The sequence below is a fragment of the Lissotriton vulgaris genome, chromosome 12 (assembly GCF_964263255.1).
Source record: "Lissotriton vulgaris chromosome 12, aLisVul1.2, whole genome shotgun sequence".
NCBI lineage: Eukaryota > Metazoa > Chordata > Amphibia > Caudata > Salamandridae > Lissotriton > Lissotriton vulgaris.
Window position 1 is genome coordinate 58,659,602 of NC_141700.1, and position 25,956 is coordinate 58,685,557.

Here is a 25,956-nt window from a genome sequence, read left to right on the forward strand (position 1 = left end):
TGTTGACTTACTCTCCTCCCATCATTGATGACTTACTCTCCTCCCATCATTGTTGACTTACTCTCCTCCCATCATTGATGACTTACTCTCCTTCCATCATTGTTGACTTACTCTCCTTCCATCATTGTTGACTTACTCTCCTCCCATCATAGATGACTTACTCTCCTTCCATCATTGATGACTTACTCTCCTTCCATCATTGATTACGTACTCTCCTTCCATCATTGATTACGTACTCTCCTTCCATCATTGATTACGTACTCTCCTTCCATCATTGTTGACTTACTCTCCTCCCATCATTGATGACTTACTCTCCTTCCATCATTGATGACTTACTCTCCTCCCATCATTGATGACTTACTCTCCTCCCATCATTGATGACTTACTCTAATCCTATCATTGATGACTTACTCTCCTCCCATCATTGATGACTTACTCTCCTTCCATCATTGTTGACTTACTCTCCTCCCATCATTGATGACTTACTCTCCTTCCATCATTGATGACTTACTCTCCTTCCATCATTGATTACGTACTCTCCTTCCATCATTGATTACGTACTCTCCTTCCATCATTGATTACGTACTCTCCTTCCATCATTGTTGACTTACTCTCCTCCCATCATTGATGACTTACTCTCCTCCCATCATTGATGACGTACTCTCCTTCCATCATTGATTACGTACTCTCCTCCCATCATTGATGACTTACTCTCCTTCCATCATTGATGACTTACTCTCCTTCCATCATTGATGACTTACTCTCCTTCCATCATTGATGACTTACTCTCCTTCCATCATTGATTACGTACTCTCCTTCCATCATTGTTGACTTACTCTCCTCCCATCATTGATGACTTACTCTCCATCCATCATTGATGACTTACTCTCCTTCCATCATTGTTGACTTACTCTCCTCTGATCATTGTTGACTTACTCTCCTCCCATCATTGATGGCTTACTCTAATCCTATCATTGATGACTTACTCTCCTTCCATCATTGATGACTTACTCTCCTCCCATCATTGTTGACTTACTCTCCTTCCATCATTGATGACATACTCTTCTCCCATCTTCAATGAAGTACTCTCCTCCCATCATTGATGACGTACTCACCTTCCATCATTGTTGACTTACTTTTCTTCCATCATTGATGACTTACTCTTCTCCTATCATTGATGACTTACTCTCCTCCCATCATTGGCGACTTACTCTCCTTCCATCATTGATGACTTACTCTCCTTCCATCATTGATGACTTACTTTCCTCCCATCATTGGCGACTTACTCTCCTTCCATCATTGATGACTTACTCTCCTCCCATCATTGGCGACTTACTCTCCTGCCATCATTGATGACTTACTCTCCTTCCATCATTGTTGACTTACTCTCCTCCCATCATTGATGACTTACTCTCCTTCCATAATTGATGACTTACTCTCCTCCCATCATTGATGACTTACTCTAATCCTATCATTGATGACTTACTCTAATCCTATCATTGATGACTTACTCTCCTTCCATCATTGATGACTTACTCTCCTTCCATCATTGTTGACTTACTCTCCTCTGATCATTGTTGACTTACTCTCCTCCCATCATTGATGACTTACTCTCCTTCCATCATTGTTGACTTACTCTCCTCCCATCATTGATGACTTACTCTCCTCCCATCATTGTTGACTTACTCTCCTCCCATCATTGATGACTTACTCTCCTTCCATCATTGTTGACTTACTCTCCTTCCATCATTGTTGACTTACTCTCCTCCCATCATTGATGACTTACTCTCCTTCCATCATTGATGACTTACTCTCCTTCCATCATTGATTACGTACTCTCCTTCCATCATTGATTACGTACTCTCCTTCCATCATTGATTACGTACTCTCCTTCCATCATTGTTGACTTACTCTCCTCCCATCATTGATGACTTACTCTCCTTCCATCATTGATGACTTACTCTCCTCCCATCATTGATGACTTACTCTCCTCCCATCATTGATGACTTACTCTAATCCTATCATTGATGACTTACTCTCCTCCCATCATTGATGACTTACTCTCCTTCCATCATTGTTGACTTACTCTCCTCCCATCATTGATGACTTACTCTCCTTCCATCATTGATGACTTACTCTCCTTCCATCATTGATTACGTACTCTCCTTCCATCATTGATTACGTACTCTCCTTCCATCATTGTTGACTTACTCTCCTCCCATCATTGATGACTTACTCTCCTCCCATCATTGATGACGTACTCTCCTTCCATCATTGATTACGTACTCTCCTCCCATCATTGATGACTTACTCTCCTTCCATCATTGATGACTTACTCTCCTTCCATCATTGATGACTTACTCTCCTTCCATCATTGATGACTTACTCTCCTTCCATCATTGATTACGTACTCTCCTTCCATCATTGTTGACTTACTCTCCTCCCATCATTGATGACTTACTCTCCATCCATCATTGATGACTTACTCTCCTTCCATCATTGTTGACTTACTCTCCTCTGATCATTGTTGACTTACTCTCCTCCCATCATTGATGGCTTACTCTAATCCTATCATTGATGACTTACTCTCCTTCCATCATTGATGACTTACTCTCCTCCCATCATTGTTGACTTACTCTCCTTCCATCATTGATGACATACTCTTCTCCCATCTTCAATGAAGTACTCTCCTCCCATCATTGATGACGTACTCACCTTCCATCATTGTTGACTTACTTTTCTTCCATCATTGATGACTTACTCTTCTCCTATCATTGATGACTTACTCTCCTCCCATCATTGGCGACTTACTCTCCTTCCATCATTGATGACTTACTCTCCTTCCATCATTGATGACTTACTTTCCTCCCATCATTGGCGACTTACTCTCCTTCCATCATTGATGACTTACTCTCCTCCCATCATTGGCGACTTACTCTCCTGCCATCATTGATGACTTACTCTCCTTCCATCATTGTTGACTTACTCTCCTCCCATCATTGATGACTTACTCTCCTTCCATAATTGATGACTTACTCTCCTCCCATCATTGATGACTTACTCTAATCCTATCATTGATGACTTACTCTAATCCTATCATTGATGACTTACTCTCCTTCCATCATTGATGACTTACTCTCCTTCCATCATTGTTGACTTACTCTCCTCTGATCATTGTTGACTTACTCTCCTCCCATCATTGATGACTTACTCTCCTTCCATCATTGTTGACTTACTCTCCTCCCATCATTGATGACTTACTCTCCTCCCATCATTGTTGACTTACTCTCCTCCCATCATTGATGACTTACTCTCCTTCCATCATTGTTGACTTACTCTCCTTCCATCATTGTTGACTTACTCTCCTCCCATCATTGATGACTTACTCTCCTTCCATCATTGATGACTTACTCTCCTTCCATCATTGATTACGTACTCTCCTTCCATCATTGATTACGTACTCTCCTTCCATCATTGATTACGTACTCTCCTTCCATCATTGTTGACTTACTCTCCTCCCATCATTGATGACTTACTCTCCTTCCATCATTGATGACTTACTCTCCTCCCATCATTGATGACTTACTCTCCTCCCATCATTGATGACTTACTCTAATCCTATCATTGATGACTTACTCTCCTCCCATCATTGATGACTTACTCTCCTTCCATCATTGTTGACTTACTCTCCTCCCATCATTGATGACTTACTCTCCTTCCATCATTGATGACTTACTCTCCTTCCATCATTGATTACGTACTCTCCTTCCATCATTGATTACGTACTCTCCTTCCATCATTGATTACGTACTCTCCTTCCATCATTGTTGACTTACTCTCCTCCCATCATTGATGACTTACTCTCCTCCCATCATTGATGACGTACTCTCCTTCCATCATTGATTACGTACTCTCCTCCCATCATTGATGACTTACTCTCCTTCCATCATTGATGACTTACTCTCCTTCCATCATTGATGACTTACTCTCCTTCCATCATTGATGACTTACTCTCCTTCCATCATTGATTACGTACTCTCCTTCCATCATTGTTGACTTACTCTCCTCCCATCATTGATGACTTACTCTCCATCCATCATTGATGACTTACTCTCCTTCCATCATTGTTGACTTACTCTCCTCTGATCATTGTTGACTTACTCTCCTCCCATCATTGATGACTTACTCTCCATCCATCATTGATGACTTACTCTCCTCCCATCATTGATGACTTACTCTCCTCCCATCATTGATGACTTACTCTCCTTCCATCATTGATGACTTACTCTCCTCCCATCATTGATGACTTACTCTCCTTCCATCATTGATGACTTACTCTCCTTCCATCATTGTTGACTTACTCTCCTTCCATCATTGTTGACTTACTCTCCTCCCATCATTGATGACTTACTCTCCTTCCATCATTGATGGCTTAGTCTCATCCAATCATTGATGACTTACTCTTCTCCCATCTTCAATGACTTACTTTCCTTCCATCATTGTTGACTTACTCTCCTTCCATCATTGATGGCTTAGTCTCATCCAATCATTGATGACTTACTCTTCTCCCATCTTCAATGACTTACTCTCCTCCCATCATTGATGACTTACTCTCCTCCCATCATTGATGACTTACTCTCCTTCCATCATTGATGACTTACTCTCCTCCCATCATTGATGACTTACTCTCCTTCCATCATTGATGACTTACTCTCCTTCCATCATTGTTGACTTACTCTCCTCCCATCATTGATGGCTTACTCTAATCCTATCATTGATGACTTACTCTCCTTCCATCATTGATGACTTACTCTCCTTCCATCATTGATGACTTACTCTCCTTCCATCATTGATGACTTACTTTCCTCCCATCATTGGCGACTTACTCTCCTTCCATCATTGATGACTTACTCTCCTCCCATCATTGGCGACTTACTCTCCTGCCATCATTGATGACTTACTCTCCTCCCATCATTGGCGACTTACTCTCCTGCCATCATTGATGACTTACTCTCCTGCCATCATTGATGACTTACTCTCCTGCCATCATTGATGACTTACTCTCCTTCCATGATTGATGACTTACTCTCCTCCCATCATTGGCGACTTACTCTCCTGCCATCATTGATGACTTACTCTCCTCCCATCATTGGCGACTTACTCTCCTGCCATCATTGATGACTTACTCTCCTCCCATCATTGATGACTTACTCTCCTTCCATCATTGTTGACTTACTCTCCTCCCATCATTGATGACTTACTCTCCTTCCATAATTGATGACTTACTCTCCTCCCATCATTGATGACTTACTCTCCTTCCATAATTGATGACTTACTCTCCTCCCATCATTGATGACTTACTCTAATCCTATCATTGATGACTTACTCTCCTCCCATCATTGATGACTTACTCTAATCCTATCATTGATGACTTACTCTCATCCTATCATTGATGACTTACACTCCTTCCATGATTGATGACTTACTCTCCTTCCATCATTGATGACTTACTCTCCTTCCATCATTGTTGACTTACTCTCCTCTGATCATTGTTGACTTACTCTCCTCCCATCATTGATGACTTACTCTCCTCCCATCATTGATGACTTACTCTCCTTCCATCATTGTTGACTTACTCTCCTCCCATCATTGATGACTTACTCTCCTTCCATCATTGTTGACTTACTCTCCTCCCATCATTGATGATTTACTCTCCTTCCATCATTGATGACTTACTCTCCTCCCATCATTGATGACTTACTCTCCTTCCATCATTGTTGACTTACTCTCCTCCCATCATTGTTGACTTACTCTCCTTCCATCATTGATTACGTACTCTCCTTCCATCATTGTTGACTTACTCTCCTCCCATCATTGATGACTTACTCTCCTTCCATCATTGATGACTTACTCTCCTCCCATCATTGATGACTTACTCTCCTCCCATCATTGATGACTTACTCTAATCCTATCATTGATGACTTACTCTCCTCCCATCATTGATGACTTACTCTCCTCCCATCATTGATGACTTACTCTCCTTCCATCATTGATGACTTACTCTCCTTCCATCATTGATTACGTACTCTTCTTCCATCATTGATTACGTACTCTCCTTCCATCATTGATTACGTACTCTCCTTCCATCATTGATGACTTACTCTTCTTCCATCATTGATGGCTCAGTCTCATCCCATCATTGATGACTTACTCTCCTCCCATCATTGATGACTTACTCTCCTCCCATCATTGGCGACTTACTCTCCTCCTATCATTGGTGACTTACTCTCCTTCCATCATTGATGACTTACTCTCCTTCCATCATTGATGACTTACTCTCCTTCCATCATTGATGACTTACTCTCCTTCCATCATTGATGACTTACTCTCCTTCCATCATTGATTACGTACTCTCCTTCCATCATTGTTGACTTACTCTCCTCCCATCATTGATGACTTACTCTCCTTCCATCATTGATGACTTACTCTCATTCCATCATTGATGACTTACTCTCCTTCCATCATTGATGACGTACTCTCCTCCCATCATTGGCGACTTACTCTCCTCCCATCATTGTTGACTTACTCTCCTTCCATCATTGATGACTTACTCTCCTTCCATCATTGATTACGTACTCTCCTTCCATCATTGTTGACTTACTCTCCTCCCATCATTGATGACTTACTCTCCTTCCATCATTGATGACTTACTCTCCTTCCATCATTGATGACTTACTCTCCTTCCATCATTGATGACTTACTCTCCTCCTATCATTGGTGACTTACTCTCCTTCCATGATTGATGGCTTACTCTCCTTCCATCATTGATGACTTACTCTCCTTCCATCATTGATGACTTACTCTCCTTCCATCATTGATGACTTACTCTCCTTCCATCATTGATTACGTACTCTCCTTCCATCATTGTTGACTTACTCTCCTTCCATCATTGATGACTTACTCTCCTTCCATCATTGATGACTTACTCTCCTTCCATCATTGATGACTTACTCTCCTTCCATCATTGATTACGTACTCTCCTTCCATCATTGATTACGTACTCTCCTTCCATCATTGTTGACTTACTCTCCTTCCATCATTGATGACTTACTCTCCTTCCATCATTGATGACTTACTCTCCTTCCATCATTGATGACTTACTCTCCTTCCATCATTGATGACTTACTCTCCTCCCATCATTGATGACTTACTCTCCTTCCATCATTGATGACTTACTCTCATTCCATCATTGATGACTTACTCTCCTTCCATCATTGATGACGTACTCTCCTCCCATCATTGGCGACTTACTCTCCTCCCATCATTGATGACTTACTCTCCTTCCATCATTGATGACTTACTCTCCTTCCATCATTGATGACTTACTCTCCTTCCATCATTGATGACTTACTCTCCTCCCATCATTGATGACTTACTCTCCTCCCATCATTGATGACTTACTCTCCTTCCATCATTGTTGACTTACTCTCCTTCCATCATTGTTGACTTACTCTCCTCCCATCATTGATGACTTACTCTCCTTCCATCATTGATGACTTACTCTCCTTCCATCATTGATTATGTACTCTCCTTCCATCATTGATTATGTACTCTCCTTCCATCATTGATGACTTACTCTCCTCCCATCATTGATGACTTACTCTCCTTCCATCATTGATCACTTACTCTCATTCCATCATTGATGACTTACTCTCCTTCCATCATTGATGACGTACTCTCCTCCCATCATTGGCGACTTACTCTCCTCCCATCATTGATGACTTACTCTCCTTCCATCATTGATTACGTACTCTCCTTCCATCATTGATGACTTACTCTCCTTCCATCATTGATGACTTACTCTTACTCTCCTTCCATCATTGATGACTTACTCTCCTCCCATCATTGATGACTTACTCTCCTCCCATCATTGATGACTTACTCTCCTTCCATCATTGTTGACTTACTCTCCTCCCATCATTGATGACTTACTCTCCTCCCATCATTGATGACTTACTCTCCTCCCATCATTGATGACTTACTCTCCTTCCATCATTGATTATGTACTCTCCTTCCATCATTGATTATGTACTCTCCTCCCATCATTGATGACTTACTCTCCTTCCATCATTGATGACTTACTCTCATTCCATCATTGATGACTTACTCTCCTCCCATCATTGGCGACTTACTCTCCTCCCATCATTGATGACTTACTCTCCTTCCATCATTGATTACGTACTCTCCTTCCATCATTGATGACTTACTCTCCTCCCATCATTGATGACTTACTCTCCTCCCATCATTGATGACTTACTCTCCTTCCATCATTGATGGCTTACTCTCCTTCCATCATTGATGATTTACTCTCCTCCCATCATTGATGACTTACTCTCCTCCCATCATTGATGACTTACTCTCCTTCCATCATTGATGACTTACTCTCCTTCCATCATTGATTACGTACTCTCCTTCCATCATTGGCAACTTACTCTCCTCCCATCATTGATGACTTACTCTCCTTCCATGATTGATGACTTACTCTCCTCCCATCATTGATGACTTACTCTCCTTCCATCATTGTTGACTTACTCTCCTCCCATCATTGATGGCTTACTCTAATCCTATCATTGATGACTTACTCTCCTTCCATCATTGATGACTTACTCTCCTCCCATCATTGATGACTTACTCTCCTCCCATCATTGATGACTTACTCTCCTTCCATCATTGATGACTTACTCTCCTTCCATCATTGATGACTTACTCTCCTTCCATCACTGATTACGTACTCTCCTCCTATCATTGATGACTTACTCTCCTTCCATCATTGATGGCTTACTCTCCTTCCATCATTGATGACTTACTCTCCTCCCATCATTGATGACTTACTCTCCTTCCATCATTGATGACGTACTCTCCTTCCATCATTGATGACTTACTCTAATCCTATCATTGATGACTTACTCTCCTCCCATCATTGATGACTTACTCTCCTCCCATCATTGATGGCTTACTCTCCTCCCATCATTGATGACTTACTCTCCTCCCATCATTGATGGCTTACTCTCCTCCCATCATTGATGACTTACTCTCCTTCCATCATTGATGGCTTACTCTCCTCCCATCATTGATGACTTACTCTCCTTCCATCATTGATGGCTTAGTCTTCTCCCATCTTCAATGACTTACTCTCCTTCCATCATTGTTGACTTACTCTCCTCTGATCATTGATCACTTACTCTACTCCCATCCTTATTGGCTTACTCTTCTGACATCAGCAGCATACTTCCTCTTTTACCACCTCATGTCCAGTACCTTAAATATCAGCAGATGTTAGATCCACGAATATTAAGATATAGACACTTCTGGAAATGGTAACAAATGTGACCAAAGAAAACCTTCAACAATGCGACTGATCCCAGGCTGAGCTATCCTCGATGAAGCAGAATCTATGTAGTTTCAAAATTGTGTCATCTTACACTACCCTTAACTACAGCTCACTGTATCAACAGCCCACTTTCTACATCACACATAACTATCACACATCTGTTCCTATTACCTAACTATTTTGCTTATACCTCCCCTCCAAAATGACCTCTTTTAGAATAACATTGGCTTTTCTACTCACTAAACAACTACCTACCCACACCCCTACAGCTCAGCAACCTTTCAGTCACAGCCTGTTTAATTTATGTAGCCCAGAGTACCACACCACCAATAGAGGTAATCCCAATAATCACATCTTCAACCCCTTCATGCGTACCTGTAGGAAGGTGAATACCTGACTATGGTTACCCCAAATTTTTTGCCTTGTGTTTAGCTGGTTTTCGACTTAGTTGGCCTGGTTCCCTGCTAATCAGGGCCCCAGGCTATCTGCTCTCTCTTTAAAATGGATTCCATGTACCCTAGGTGCATAACTAAATTGTCTTGGGTCACCTTATCAGCCCCTGTACAGTGCACTATAGGTGCCCAGGGCATAGGTGCATCCAATGCCTACCAGGGCCTGTAGCATATCTTTTGCCACCCCTGGCTGGCTATCTAAATTGACACAACTGGCTGATCACTCAGCTGGGGCAAGGTGGTGTAATCACCCCTGGCTTAGATATAGTATACCTATATCTAAACCTAAATCCGGACACATATATACCTATAAGTCACTCCCATGGCAGGCCTTAACAATCCTGGAGGCAGAGTGCTTGGTTTAATGTGAGATGGTGCTCTAGCATGAGATGAGCCTGTCTGCAGCTGTCGGGACCAACTCCATTAGCTGTTCCGGGATAATGCCATACCATATACTCTTGAACGCATAAACAATCGATTAGAAAAGTTTAATGGCACATAACCAGGGAAGGACTGCGAGACATCCTGCCGGGAGGCAATGGGACCATTGCTAGGAGCCGGCACTCCAAGACAGGTGCTGTTGCTTTGTATAAGAGTGCTAATGAAAACTATTGAACATGCCAAAGCAAGCTTTGTGGCTGTCTATCCCTCCCCAGGTGACATTGGTTCCCTCCACTGGGAATTAGATTCTTTACAGGAACCACTTATTTCTGGAACTTCTTGTAGACTTTCCTCTAACCCTCAGCAACCATTAGCAGAAGAAGCTTTTCTCCCATCTCCTCTCTGATCACTCTCTTATGGAAACGCACTCGCTACCCACAACCAAGGGAAACCAACCGACGTAATACGTATTTTCAACTCAATGACATACTTTCCTCCCACCATCGATGACTTACTCTCCTCCCATCATTGATGACTTACTCTCCTCCTGTCATTGATGACTTAGTCTCATCCCATCATTGATGACTTACTCTCCTTCCATCATTGCTGGCTTAGTCTCATCCATTCATTTATGACTTACTCTCCTTCCATCATTGATGGCTTAGTCTCATCCATTCATTTATGACTTACTCTCCTTCCATCATTGATGGCTTAGTCTCATCCAATCATTGATGACTTACTCTCCTCCCATCATTGTTGACTTACTCTCCATCCATCATTCTTGACTTACTCTCCTTCCATCATTGATGACATACTCTTCTCCTAACATTGATGAATTTCTCTTCTCCCATCTTCAGTGACTTACTCTCCTTTCATCATTGTTGACTTATTCTCCTTCCATCATTGATTACGTACTCTCCATCCATCATTGTTGACTTACTCTCCTCCCATCATTGTTGACTTACTCTCCTTCCATCATTGATTACGTACTCTCCTTCCATCATTGTTGACTTACTCTCCTTCCATCATTGATGACTTACACTCCTTCCATGATTGATGACTTACTCTCCTTCCATCATTGATGACTTACTCTCCTTCCATCATTGATGGCTTAGTCTCATCCAATCATTGATGACTTACTCTCCTTCCATCATTGATGACTTACTCTCCTTCCATCATTGATTACGTACTCTCCTTCCATCATTGATGACTTACACTCCTTCCATGATTGATGACTTACTCTCCTTCCATCATTGATTACGTACTCTCCTTCCATCATTGATGACTTACTCTCCTTCCATCATTGTTGACTTACTCTCCTTCCATCATTGATGACTTACTCTCCTTCCATCATTGATTACGTACTCTCCTTCCATCATTGATGACTTACTCTCCTTCCATCATTGATGGCTTACTCTCCTTCCATCATTGATGACTTACTCTCCTTCCATCATTGATTACGTACTCTCCTTCCATCATTGATGACTTACACTCCTTCCATCATTGATGACTTACTCTTCTCCTACCATTGATGACTTACTGTACTCCCATCATTGATGACGTACTCTTCTATCATTGATGACCTACTCTTCTCCTAACATTGATGACTTACTCTCCTTCCATCATTGGTTATGTACTCTCCTCCTATCATTGGTGACTTACTCCTTCCATCATTGATGACTTACTCTTCTCGCATCTTTAATGACTTACTCTCCTTCCATCATTGATTACGTACTCTCCTTCCATCATTGTTGACTTACTCTCCTTCTATCATTGATGACTTACTCTCCTTCCATCATTGTTGACCTACTCTCCTTCCATCATTGATGACTTACTCTCCTTCCATCATTGTGGCTTAGTCTCATCCAATCATTGATGACTTACTCTCCATCCATCATTGTTGACTTACTCTCCTCTGATCATTGATGACTTACTCTCCTCCCATCATTGATGACTTACTCTCCTCCCATCATTGATGACTTACTCTCCTTCCATCATTGATGACTTACGCTCCTTCCATCATTGTGGCTTAGTCTCATCCAATCATTGATGACTTACTCTCCTCCCATCATTGTTGACTTACTCTCCATCCATCATTGTTGACTTACTCTCCTCTGATCATTGATGACTTACTCTCCTCCCATCATTGATGCCTTACTCTCCTTCCATCATTGATGACTTACTCTCCTTCCATCATTGATGACTTACTCTCCTTCCATCATTGATGGCTTAGTCTCATCCAATCATTGATGACTTACTCTCCATCCATCATTGTTGACTTACTCTCCTCTGATCATTGATGACTTACTCTCCTCCCATCATTGATGACTTACTCTCCTCCCATCATTGATGACTTACTCTCCTTCCATCATTGATGACTTACGCTCCTTCCATCATTGTGGCTTAGTCTCATCCAATCATTGATGACTTACTCTCCTCCCATCATTGTTGACTTACTCTCCATCCATCATTGTTGACTTACTCTCCTCTGATCATTGATGACTTACTCTCCTCCCATCATTGATGCCTTACTCTCCTTCCATCATTGATGACTTACTCTCCTTCCATCATTGATGACTTACTCTCCTTCCATCATTGATGGCTTAGTCTCATCCAATCATTGATGACTTACTCTCCTTCCATCATTGTTGACTTACTCTCCTTCTATCATTGATGACTTACTCTCCTTCCATCATTGTTGACCTACTCTCCTTCCATCATTGATGACTTACTCTCCTTCCATCATTGTGGCTTAGTCTCATCCAATCATTGTTGACTTACTCTCCATCCATCATTGTTGACTTACTCTCCTCTGATCATTGATGACTTACTCTCCTCCCATCATTGATGACTTACTCTCCTCCCATCATTGATGACTTACTCTCCTTCCATCATTGATGACTTACTCTCCTTCCATCATTGTGGCTTAGTCTCATCCAATCATTGATGACTTACTCTCCTCCCATCATTGTTGACTTACTCTCCATCCATCATTGTTGACTTACTCTCCTCTGATCATTGATGACTTACTCTCCTCCCATCATTGATGCCTTACTCTCTTTCCATCATTGATGACTTACTCTCCTTCCATCATTGATGACTTACTCTCCTTCCATCATTGATGGCTTAGTCTCATCCAATCATTGATGACTTACTCTCCTTCCATCATGTATGACTTAGTCTCATCCAATCATTGATGACTTACTCTCCTCCCATCATTGATGACTTACTCTCCTTCCATCATTGTTGACTTACTCTCCTTCTATCATTGATGTCTTACCCTCCTTCCATCATTGATGGCTTAGTCTCATCCCATCATTGATGACTTACTCTCCTCCCATCATTGTTGACTTACTCTCCTTCTATCATTGATGTCTTACTCTCCTTCCATCATTGATTACGTACTCTCCTTCCATCATTGTTGACTTACTCTCCTTCCATCATTGTTGACTTACTCTCCTTCTATCATTGATGTCTTACTCTCCTTCCATCATTGATGGCTTAGTCTCATTCAATCATTGATGACTTACTCTCCTCCCATCATTGTTGACTTAATTTCCTTCCATCATTGATGACTTACTCTCCTCTGATCATTGATGACTTACTCTCCTCCCATCATTGATGACTTACTCTCCTTCCATCATTGATGACTTACTCTCCATCCATCATTGTTGACTTACTCTCCTCTGATCATTGATGACTTACTCTCCTCCCATCATTGATGACTTACTCTCCTCCCATCATTGATGACTTACTCTCCTTCCATCATTGGTGACTTACTCTCCTTCCATCATTGATGACGTACTCTCCTTCCATCATTGATGACTTACTCTCCTCTGATCATTGATGACTTACTCTCCTCCCATCATTGATGACTTACTCTCCTTCCATCATTGATGACTTACTCTCCTTCCATCATTGATGACGTACTCTCCTTCCATCATTGATGACCTACTCTTCTCCTATCATTGATAAATTTCTCTTCTCCCATCTTCAGTGACTTACTCTCCTTCCATCATTGTTGACTTACTCTCCTTCCATCATTGGTGACTTACTCTCCTCCCATCATTGTTGACTTACTCTCCTCTGATCATTGATGACTTACTCTTCTCCCATCTTCAATGAAGTACTCTCCTCCCATCATTGATGACGTACTCTCCTTCCATCATTGTTGACTTACTTTTCTTCCATCATTGATGACTTACTTTCCTTCCATCATTGATGACTTACTCTCCTTCCATCATTGATGACTTACTCTTCTCCCATCATGGATGGTTTAGTCTCATCCCATCATTGATGACTTACTCTCCTTCCATGATTGATGACTTACTGTCCTCCCATCTTTGATGACTTACTCTCCTTCCATCATTGATGACTTACTTTCCTTCCATCATTGATGACTTACTCTCCTTCCATCATTGATTAGGTACTCTCCTCCTATCATTGGTGACTTACTCTCCTTCCATCATTAATGACTTACTCTAACCCTATAATTTATGACTTACTCTTCTCCTATCATTGATGACTTACTCTCCTTCCATCATTGATTACGTACTCTCATCCTATCATTGATGACTTACTCTCCTCCCATCACTGATGACTTACTCTCCTTCCATCATTGATTACGTACTCTCCTCCTATCATTGGTGACTTACTCTCCTTCCATCATTGTTGACTTACTCTCCTTCCATCACTGATGACTTACTCTCCTTCCATCATTGATTACGTACTCTCCTCCTATCATTGGTGACTTACTGTCCTCCCATCTTTGATGACTTACTCTCCTTCCATCATTGATGACTTACTCTCCTTCCATCATTGATGACTTACTCTCCTTCCATCATTAATGACTTACTCTAACCCTATAATTTATGACTTACTCTTCTCCTATCATTGATGACTTACTCTCCTTCCATCATTGATTACGTACTCTCCTCCTACCATTGGTGACTTACTCTCCTTCCATCATTAATGACTTACTCTAACCCTATAATTTATGACTTACTCTTCTCCTATCATTGATGACTTACTCTCCTTCCATCATTGATGACTTACACTTCTCCTATCATTGAAGATTTACTCTCCTTTCAACATTGATGACTTACTCTCCTTCCATCATTGATGACTTACTCTCCTTCCATCATTGATTACGTACTCTCCTCCTATCATTGGTGACTTACTCTAACCCTATAATTTATGACTTACTCTTCTCCTATCATTGATGACTTACTCTTCTCCCATCTTCAATGACTTACTCTCCTTCCATCATTGATTACGTACTCTCATCCTATCATTGATGACTTACTCTCCTTCCATCATTGATGACTTACACTCCTTCCATGATTGATGACTTACTCTCCTTCCATCATTGATTACGTACTCTCCTTCCATCATTGATGACTTACTCTCCTTCCATCATTGATGGCTTACTCTCCTTCCATCATTGATGACTTACTCTTCTCCTACCATTGATGACTTACTGTACTCCCATCATTGATGACGTACTCTTCTATCATTGATGACTTACTCTTCTCCTAACATTGATGACTTACTCTCCTTCCATCATTGGTTATGTACTCTCCGCCTATCATTGGTGACTTACTCTCCTTCCATCATTGATGACTTACTCTTCTCCCATCTTCAATGACTTACTCTCCTTCCATCATTGTTGACTTACTCTCCTTCCATCATTGTTGACTTACTCTCCTTCCATCATTGATTACGTACTCTCCTTCCATCATTGTTGACTTACTCTCTTTCCATCATTGATTACGTACTCTCCTCCTATCATTGATGACTTACTCTCCTTCCATCATTGATGACTTACTCTCCTCCCATCATTGATGACTTACTCTCCTCCCATCATTGATGACTTACTCTCCTCCCATCATTGATGACTTACTCTCCTCCCATCATTGTTGACTTACTCTCCATTCATCATTGTTGACTTACTTTCCTTCCATCATTGATGACTTACTCTCCTTCCATCATTGATGACTTACTCTCCTTCCATCATTGATGGCTTAGTCTCATCCAATCATTGATGACTTACTCTCCATCCATTATTGTTGACTTACTCTCCTTCCTTCATTGATGACTTACTCTCCATCCATCATTGATGACTTACTCTCCTCTGACCATTGATGACTTACTCTCCTTCCATCATTGATGACTTACTCTCCTTCCATCATTGTTGACTTACTCTCCTTCCATCATTAATGACTTACTCTCCTTCCATCATTGATGACTTACTCTCCTCCCATCATTGATGACATACTCTCCTTCCATCATTGTTGACTTACTCTTCTTCCATCATTGATGACTTACTCTCCTTCCATCATTGATGACTTACTCTTCTCCCATCATTGGTGGCTTAGTCTCATCCCATCATTGTTGACTTACTCTCCTCCCATCTTTGATGACTTACTCTCCTTCCATCATTGATGACTTACTCTCCATCCATCATTGATGACTTACTCTCCTTCCATCATTGTTGACTTACTCTCTTTCCATCATTGATTACGTACTCTCCTCCTATCATTGATGACTTACTCTTCTCCTATCATTGATGACTTACTCTTCTCCCATCTTCAATGACTTACTCTCCTTCCATCATTGATGACTTACTCTCCTCCCATCATTGATGACTTACTCTCCTCCCATCATTGATGACTTACTCTCCTCCCATCATTGACGACTTACTTTCCTCCCATCATTGTTGACTTACTCTCCATCCATCATTGTTGACTTACTTTCCTTCCATCATTGATGACTTACTCTCCTCCCATCTTTGATGACTTACTCTCCTTCCATCATTGATGACTTACTCTCCTCCCATCATTGATGACTTACTCTCCTCCCATCATTGATGACTTACTCTCCTCCCATCATTGATGACTTACTTTCCTCCCATCATTGTTGACTTACTCTCCATCCATCATTGTTGACTTACTCTCCTTCCTTCATTGATGACTTACTCTCCTTCCATCATTGTTGACTTACTCTTCTTCCATCATTGATGACTTACTCTTCTCCCATCATTGATGGCTTAGTCTCATCCCATCATTGTTGACTTACTCTCCTCCCATCTTTGATGAATTACTCTCCTTCCATCATTGATGACTTACTCTCCTCCCATCATTGATGACTTACTCTCCTCTGACCATTGATGACTTACTCTCCTTCCATCATTGATGACTTACTCTCCTTCCATCATTGTTGACTTACTCTCCTTCCATCATTAATGACTTACTCTCCTTTCATCATTGATGACTTACTCTTCTCCCATCTTCAATGACGTACTCTCCTCCTATCATTGGTGACTTACTCTTCTCCTGTCATTGATGACTTACTCTTCTCCCATCTTCAATGACTTACTCTCCTTCCAACATTGATGACTTACTCTTCTCCTACCATTGATGACTTACTCTCCTTCCATCATTGATTACGTACTCTCCTCCTATCATTGGTGACTTACTCTCCTTCCATGATTGATGACTTACTCTCCTTCCATCATTGATGACTTAGTCTCCTCCCATCATTGATGACTTACTCTCCTCCCATCATTGATGACGTACTCTCCTCCCATCATTGGCGACTTACTCTCCTCCCATCATTGATGAATTACTCTCCTTCCATCATTGATGACTTACTCTCCTCCCATCATTGATGACTTACTCTCCTCCCATCATTGATGACTTACTCTCCTCCCATCATTGATGACTTACTTTCCTCCCATCATTGTTGACTTACTCTCCATCCATCATTGTTGACTTACTTTCCTTCCATCATTGATGACTTACTCTCCTCCCATCTTTGATGACTTACTCTCCTTCCATCATTGATGACTTACTCTCCTCCCATCATTGATGACTTACTCTCCTCCCATCATTGATGACTTACTCTCCTTCCATCATTGATTACGTACTGTCCTTCCATCATTGATGACTTACTCTCCTTCCATCATTGATGGCTTACTCTCCTTCCATCATTGATGACTTACTCTCCTTCCATCATTGATTACGTACTCTCCTTCCATCATTGATGACTTACACTCCTTCCATCATTGATGACTTACTCTTCTCCTACCATTGATGACTTACTGTACTCCCATCATTGATGACGTACTCTTCTATCATTGATGACCTACTCTTCTCCTAACATTGATGACTTACTCTCCTTCCATCATTGGTTATGTACTCTCCTCCTATCATTGGTGACTTACTCCTTCCATCATTGATGACTTACTCTTCTCGCATCTTTAATGACTTACTCTCCTTCCATCATTGATTACGTACTCTCCTTCCATCATTGTTGACTTACTCTCCTTCTATCATTGATGACTTACTCTCCTTCCATCATTGTTGACTTACTCTCCTTCCATCATTGATGACTTACTCTCCTTCCATCATTGTGGCTCAGTCTCATCCAATCATTGATGACTTACTCTCCTCCCATCATTGTTGACTTACTCTCCATCCATCATTGTTGACTTACTCTCCTCTGATCATTGATGACTTACTCTCCTCCCATCATTGATGACTTACTCTCCTCCCATCATTGATGACTTACTCTCCTTCCATCATTGATGACTTACTCTCCTTCCATCATTGTGGCTTAGTCTCATCCAATCATTGATGACTTACTCTCCTCCCATCATTGTTGACTTACTCTCCATCCATCATTGTTGACTTACTCTCCTCTGATCATTGATGACTTACTCTCCTCCCATCATTGATGACTTACTCTCCTTCCATCATTGATGACTTACTCTCCTTCCATCATTGATGACTTACTCTCCTTCCATCATTGATGGCTTAGTCTCATCCAATCATTGATGACTTACTCTCCTTCCATCATTGATGACTTAGTCTCATCCAATCATTGATGACTTACTCTCCTCCCATCATTGATGACTTACTCTCCTTCCATCATTGTTGACTTACTCTCCTTCTATCATTGATGTCTTACCTTCCTTCCATCATTGATGGCTTAGTCTCATCCCATCATTGATGACTTACTCTCCTCCCATCATTGTTGACTTACTCTCCTTCTATCATTGATGTCTTACTCTCCTTCCATCATTGATTACGTACTCTCCTTCCATCATTGTTGACTTACTCTCCTTCCATCATTGTTGACTTACTCTCCTTCTATCATTGATGTCTTACTCTCCTTCCATCATTGATGGCTTAGTCTCATCCAATCATTGATGACTTACTCTCCTCCCATCATTGTTGACTTAATTTCCTTCCATCATTGATGACTTACTCTCCTCTGATCATTGATGACTTACTCTCCTCCCATCATTGATGACTTACTCTCCTTCCATCATTGATGACTTACTCTCCATCCATCATTGTTGACTTACTCTCCTCTGATCATTGATGACTTACTCTCCTCCCATCATTGATGACTTACTCTCCTCCCATCATTGATGACTTACTCTCCTTCCATCATTGGTGACTTACTCTCCTTCCATCATTGATGACGTACTCTCCTTCCATCATTGATGACTTACTCTCCTCTGATCATTGATGACTTACTCTCCTCCCATCATTGATGACTTACTCTCCTTCCATCATTGATGACTTACTCTCCTTCCATCATTGATGACGTACTCTCCTTCCATCATTGATGACCTACTCTTCTCCTATCATTGATAAATTTCTCTTCTCCCATCTTCAGTGACTTACTCTCCTTCCATCATTGTTGACTTACTCTCCTTCCATCATTGGTGACTTACTCTCCTCCCATCATTGTTGACTTACTCTCCTCTGATCATTGATGACTTCCTCTCCTCCCATCATTGATGACTTACTCTCCTTCCATCATTGATGACTTACTCTTCTCCCATCTTCAATGAAGTACTCTCCTCCCATCATTGATGACGTACTCTCCTTCCATCATTGTTGACTTACTTTTCTTCCATCATTGATGACTTACTTTCCTTCCATCATTGATGACTTACTCTCCTTCCATCATTGATGACTTACTCTTCTCCCATCATGGATGGTTTAGTCTCATCCCATCATTGATGACTTACTCTCCTTCCATGATTGATAACTTACTGTCCTCCCATCTTTGATGACTTACTCTCCTTCCATCATTGATGACTTACTTTCCTTCCATCATTGATGACTTACTCTCCTTCCATCATTGATTAGGTACTCTCCTCCTATCATTGGTGACTTACTCTCCTTCCATCATTAATGACTTACTCTAACCCTATAATTTATGACTTACTCTTCTCCTATCATTGATGACTTACTCTCCTTCCATCATTGATTACGTACTCTCATCCTATCATTGATGACTTACTCTCCTCCCATCACTGATGACTTACTCTCCTTCCATCATTGATTACGTACTCTCCTCCTATCATTGGTGACTTACTCTCCTTCCATCATTGTTGACTTACTCTCCTTCCATCACTGATGACTTACTCTCCTTCCATCATTGATTACGTACTCTCCTCCTATCATTGGTGACTTACTGTCCTCCCATCTTTGATGACTTACTCTCCTTCCATCATTGATGACTTACTCTCCTTCCATCATTGATGACTTACTCTCCTTCCATCATTAATGACTTACTCTAACCCTATAATTTATGACTTACTCTTCTCCTATCATTGATGACTTACTCTCCTTCCATCATTGATTACGTACTCTCCTCCTACCATTGGTGACTTACTCTCCTTCCATCATTAATGACTTACTCTAACTCTATAATTTATGACTTACTCTTCTCCTATCATTGATGACTTACTCTCCTTCCATCATTGATGACTTACACTTCTCCTATCATTGAAGATTTACTCTCCTTTCAACATTGATGACTTACTCTCCTTCCATCATTGATGACTTACTCTCCTTCCATCATTGATTACGTACTCTCCTCCTATCATTGGTGACTTACTCTAACCCTATAATTTATGACTTACTCTTCTCCTATCATTGATGACTTACTCTTCTCCCATCTTCAATGACTTACTCTCCTTCCATCATTGATTACGTACTCTCATCCTATCATTGATGACTTACTCTCCTTCCATCATTGATGACTTACACTCCTTCCATGATTGATGACTTACTCTCCTTCCATCATTGATTACGTACTCTCCTTCCATCATTGATGACTTACTCTCCTTCCATCATTGATGGCTTACTCTCCTTCCATCATTGATGACTTACTCTTCTCCTACCATTGATGACTTACTGTACTCCCATCATTGATGACGTACTCTTCCATCATTGATGACTTACTCTTCTCCTAACATTGATGACTTACTCTCCTTCCATCCTTTGTTATGTACTCTCCGCCTATCATTGGTGACTTACTCTCCTTCCATCATTGATGACTTACTCTTCTCCCATCTTCAATGACTTACTCTCCTTCCATCATTTTTGACTTACTCTCCTTCCATCATTGTTGACTTACTCTCCTTCCATCATTGATTACGTACTCTCCTTCCATCATTGTTGACTTACTCTCTTTCCATCATTGATTACGTACTCTCCTCCTATCATTGATGACTTACTCTCCTTCCATCATTGATGACTTACTCTCCTCCCATCATTGATGACTTACTCTCCTCCAATCATTGATGACTTACTCTCCTCCCATCATTGTTGACTTACTCTCCATCCATCATTGTTGACTTACTTTCCTTCCATCATTGATGACTTACTCTCCTTCCATCATTGATGACTTACTCTCCTTCCATCATTGATGGCTTAGTCTCATCCAATCATTGATGACTTACTCTCCTCCCATCATTGTTGACTTACTCTCCTTCCATCATTGATTACGTACTCTCCTTCCATCATTGTTGACTTACTCTCTTTCCATCATTGATTACGTACTCTCCTCCTATCATTGATGACTTACTCTCCTTCCATCATTGATGACTTACTCTCCTCCCATCATTGATGACTTACTCTCCTCCCATCATTGATGACTTACTCTCCTCCCATCATTGTTGACTTACTCTCCATCCATCATTGTTGACTTACTTTCCTTCCATCATTGATGACTTACTCTCCTTCCATCATTGATGACTTACTCTCCTTCCATCATTGATGGCTTAGTCTCATCCAATCATTGATGACTTACTCTCCATCCATTATTGTTGACTTACTCTCCTTCCTTCATTGATGACTTACTCTCCATCCATCATTGATGACTTACTCTCCTCTGACCATTGATGACTTACTCTCCTTCCATCATTGATGACTTACTCTCCTTCCATCATTGTTGACTTACTCTCCTTCCATCGATAATGACTTACTCTCCTTCCATCATTGATGACTTACTCTCCTCCCATCATTGATGACGTACTCTCCTTCCATCATTGTTGACTTACTCTTCTTCCATCATTGATGACTTACTCTCCTTCCCTCATTGATGACTTACTCTTCTCCCATCATTGATGGCTTAGTCTCATCCCATCATTGTTGACTTACTCTCCTCCCATCTTTGATGACTTACTCTCCTTCCATCATTGATGACTTACTCTCCATCCATCATTGATGACTTACTCTCCTTCCATCATTGTTGACTTACTCTCTTTCCATCATTGATTACGTACTCTCCTCCTATCATTGATGACTTACTCTTCTCCTATCATTGATGACTTACTCTTCTCCCATCTTCAATGACTTACTCTCCTTCCATCATTGATGACTTACTCTCCTCCCATCATTGATGACTTACTCTCCTCCCATCATTGATGACTTACTCTCCTCCCATCATTGATGACTTACTTTCCTCCCATCATTGTTGACTTACTCTCCATCCATCATTGTTGACTTACTTTCCTTCCATCATTGATGACTTACTCTCCTCCCATCTTTGATGACTTACTCTCCTTCCATCATTGATGACTTACTCTCCTCCCATCATTGGCGACTTACTCTCCTTCCATCATTGATGACTTACTCTCCTCCCATCATTGGCGACTTACTCTCCTCCTATCATTGGTGACTTACTCTCCTTCCATCATTAATGACTTACTCTAACTCTATAATTTATGACTTACTCTTCTCCTTTCATTGATGACTTACTCTCCTTCCATCATTGATGACTTACACTTCTCCTATCATTGAAGATTTACTCTCCTTTCAACATTGATGACTTACTCTCCTTCCATCATTGATGACTTACTCTCCTTCCATCATTGATTACGTACTCTCCTCCTATCATTGGTGACTTACTCTAACCCTATAATTTATGACTTACTCTTCTCCTATCATTGATGACTTACTCTTCTCCCATCTTCAATGACTTACTCTCCTTCCATCATTGATTACGTACTCTCATCCTATCATTGATGACTTACTCTCCTTCCATCATTGATGACTTACACTCCTTCCATGATTGATGACTTACTCTCCTTCCATCATTGATTACGTACTCTCCTTCCATCATTGATGACTTACTCTCCTTCCATCATTGATGGCTTACTCTCCTTCCATCATTGATGACTTACTCTTCTCCTACCATTGATGACTTACTGTACTCCCATCATTGATGACGTACTCTTCCATCATTGATGACTTACTCTTCTCCTAACATTGATGACTTACTCTCCTTCCATCCTTTGTTATGTACTCTCCGCCTATCATTGGTGACTTACTCTCCTTCCATCATTGATGACTTACTCTTCTCCCATCTTCAATGACTTACTCTCCTTCCATCATTGTTGACTTACTCTCCTTCCATCATTGTTGACTTACTCTCCTTCCATCATTGATTACGTACTCTCCTTCCATCATTGTTGACTTACTCTCTTTCCATCATTGATTACGTACTCTCCTCCTATCATTGATGACTTACTCTCCTTCCATCATTGATGACTTACTCTCCTCCCATCATTGATGACTTACTCTCCTCCCATCATTGATGACTTACTCTCCTCCCATCATTGTTGACTTACTCTCCATCCATCATTGTTGACTTACTTTCCTTCCATCATTGATGACTTACTCTCCTTCCATCATTGATGACTTACTCTCCTTCCATCATTGATGGCTTAGTCTCATCCAATCATTGATGACTTACTCTCCTCCCATCATTGTTGACTTACTCTCCTTCCATCATTGATTACGTACTCTCCTTCCATCATTGTTGACTTACTCTCTTTCCATCATTGATTACGTACTCTCCTCCTATCATTGATGACTTACTCTCCTTCCATCATTGATGACTTACTCTCCTCCCATCATTGATGACTTACTCTCCTCCCATCATTGATGACTTACTCTCCTCCCATCATTGTTGACTTACTCTCCATCCATCATTGTTGACTTACTTTCCTTCCATCATTGATGACTTACTCTCCTTCCATCATTGATGACTTACTCTCCTTCCATCATTGATGGCTTAGTCTCATCCAATCATTGATGACTTACTCTCCATCCATTATTGTTGACTTACTCTCCTTCCTTCATTGATGACTTACTCTCCATCCATCATTGATGACTTACTCTCCTCTGACCATTGATGACTTACTCTCCTTCCATCATTGATGACTTACTCTCCTTCCATCATTGTTGACTTACTCTCCTTCCATCATTAATGACTTACTCTCCTTCCATCATTGATGACTTACTCTCCTCCCATCATTGATGACGTACTCTCCTTCCATCATTGTTGACTTACTCTTCTTCCATCATTGATGACTTACTCTCCTTCCATCATTGATGACTTACTCTTCTACCATCATTGATGGCTTAGTCTCATCCCATCATTGTTGACTTACTCTCCTCCCATCTTTGATGACTTACTCTCCTTCCATCATTGATGACTTACTCTCCATCCATCATTGATGACTTACTCTCCTTCCATCATTGTTGACTTACTCTCTTTCCATCATTGATTACGTACTCTCCTCCTATCATTGATGACTTACTCTTCTCCTATCATTGATGACTTACTCTTCTCCCATCTTCAATGACTTACTCTCCTTCCATCATTGATGACTTACTCTCCTCCCATCATTGATGACTTACTCTCCTCCCATCATTGATGACTTACTCTCCTCCCATCATTGATGACTTACTTTCCTCCCATCATTGTTGACTTACTCTCCATCCATCATTGTTGACTTACTTTCCTTCCATCATTGATGACTTACTCTCCTCCCATCTTTGATGACTTACTCTCCTTCCATCATTGATGACTTACTCTCCTCCCATCATTGATGACTTACTCTCCTCCCATCATTGATGACTTACTCTCCTCCCATCATTGATGACTTACTTTCCTCCCATCATTGTTGACTTACTCTCCATCCATCATTGTTGACTTACTCTCCTTCCTTCATTGATGACTTACTCTCCTTCCATCATTGTTGACTTACTCTTCTTCCATCATTGATGACTTACTCTTCTCCCATCATTGATGGCTTAGTCTCATCCCATCATTGTTGACTTACTCTCCTCCCATCTTTGATGAATTACTCTCCTTCCATCATTGATGACTTACTCTCCTCCCATCATTGATGACTTACTCTCCTCTGACCATTGATGACTTACTCTCCTTCCATCATTGATGACTTACTCTCCTTCCATCATTGTTGACTTACTCTCCTTCCATCATTAATGACTTACTCTCCTTCCATCATTGATGACTTACTCTTCTCCCATCTTCAATGACGTACTCTCCTCCTATCATTGGCGACTTACTCTTCTCCTGTCATTGATGACTTACTCTTCTCCCATCTTCAAT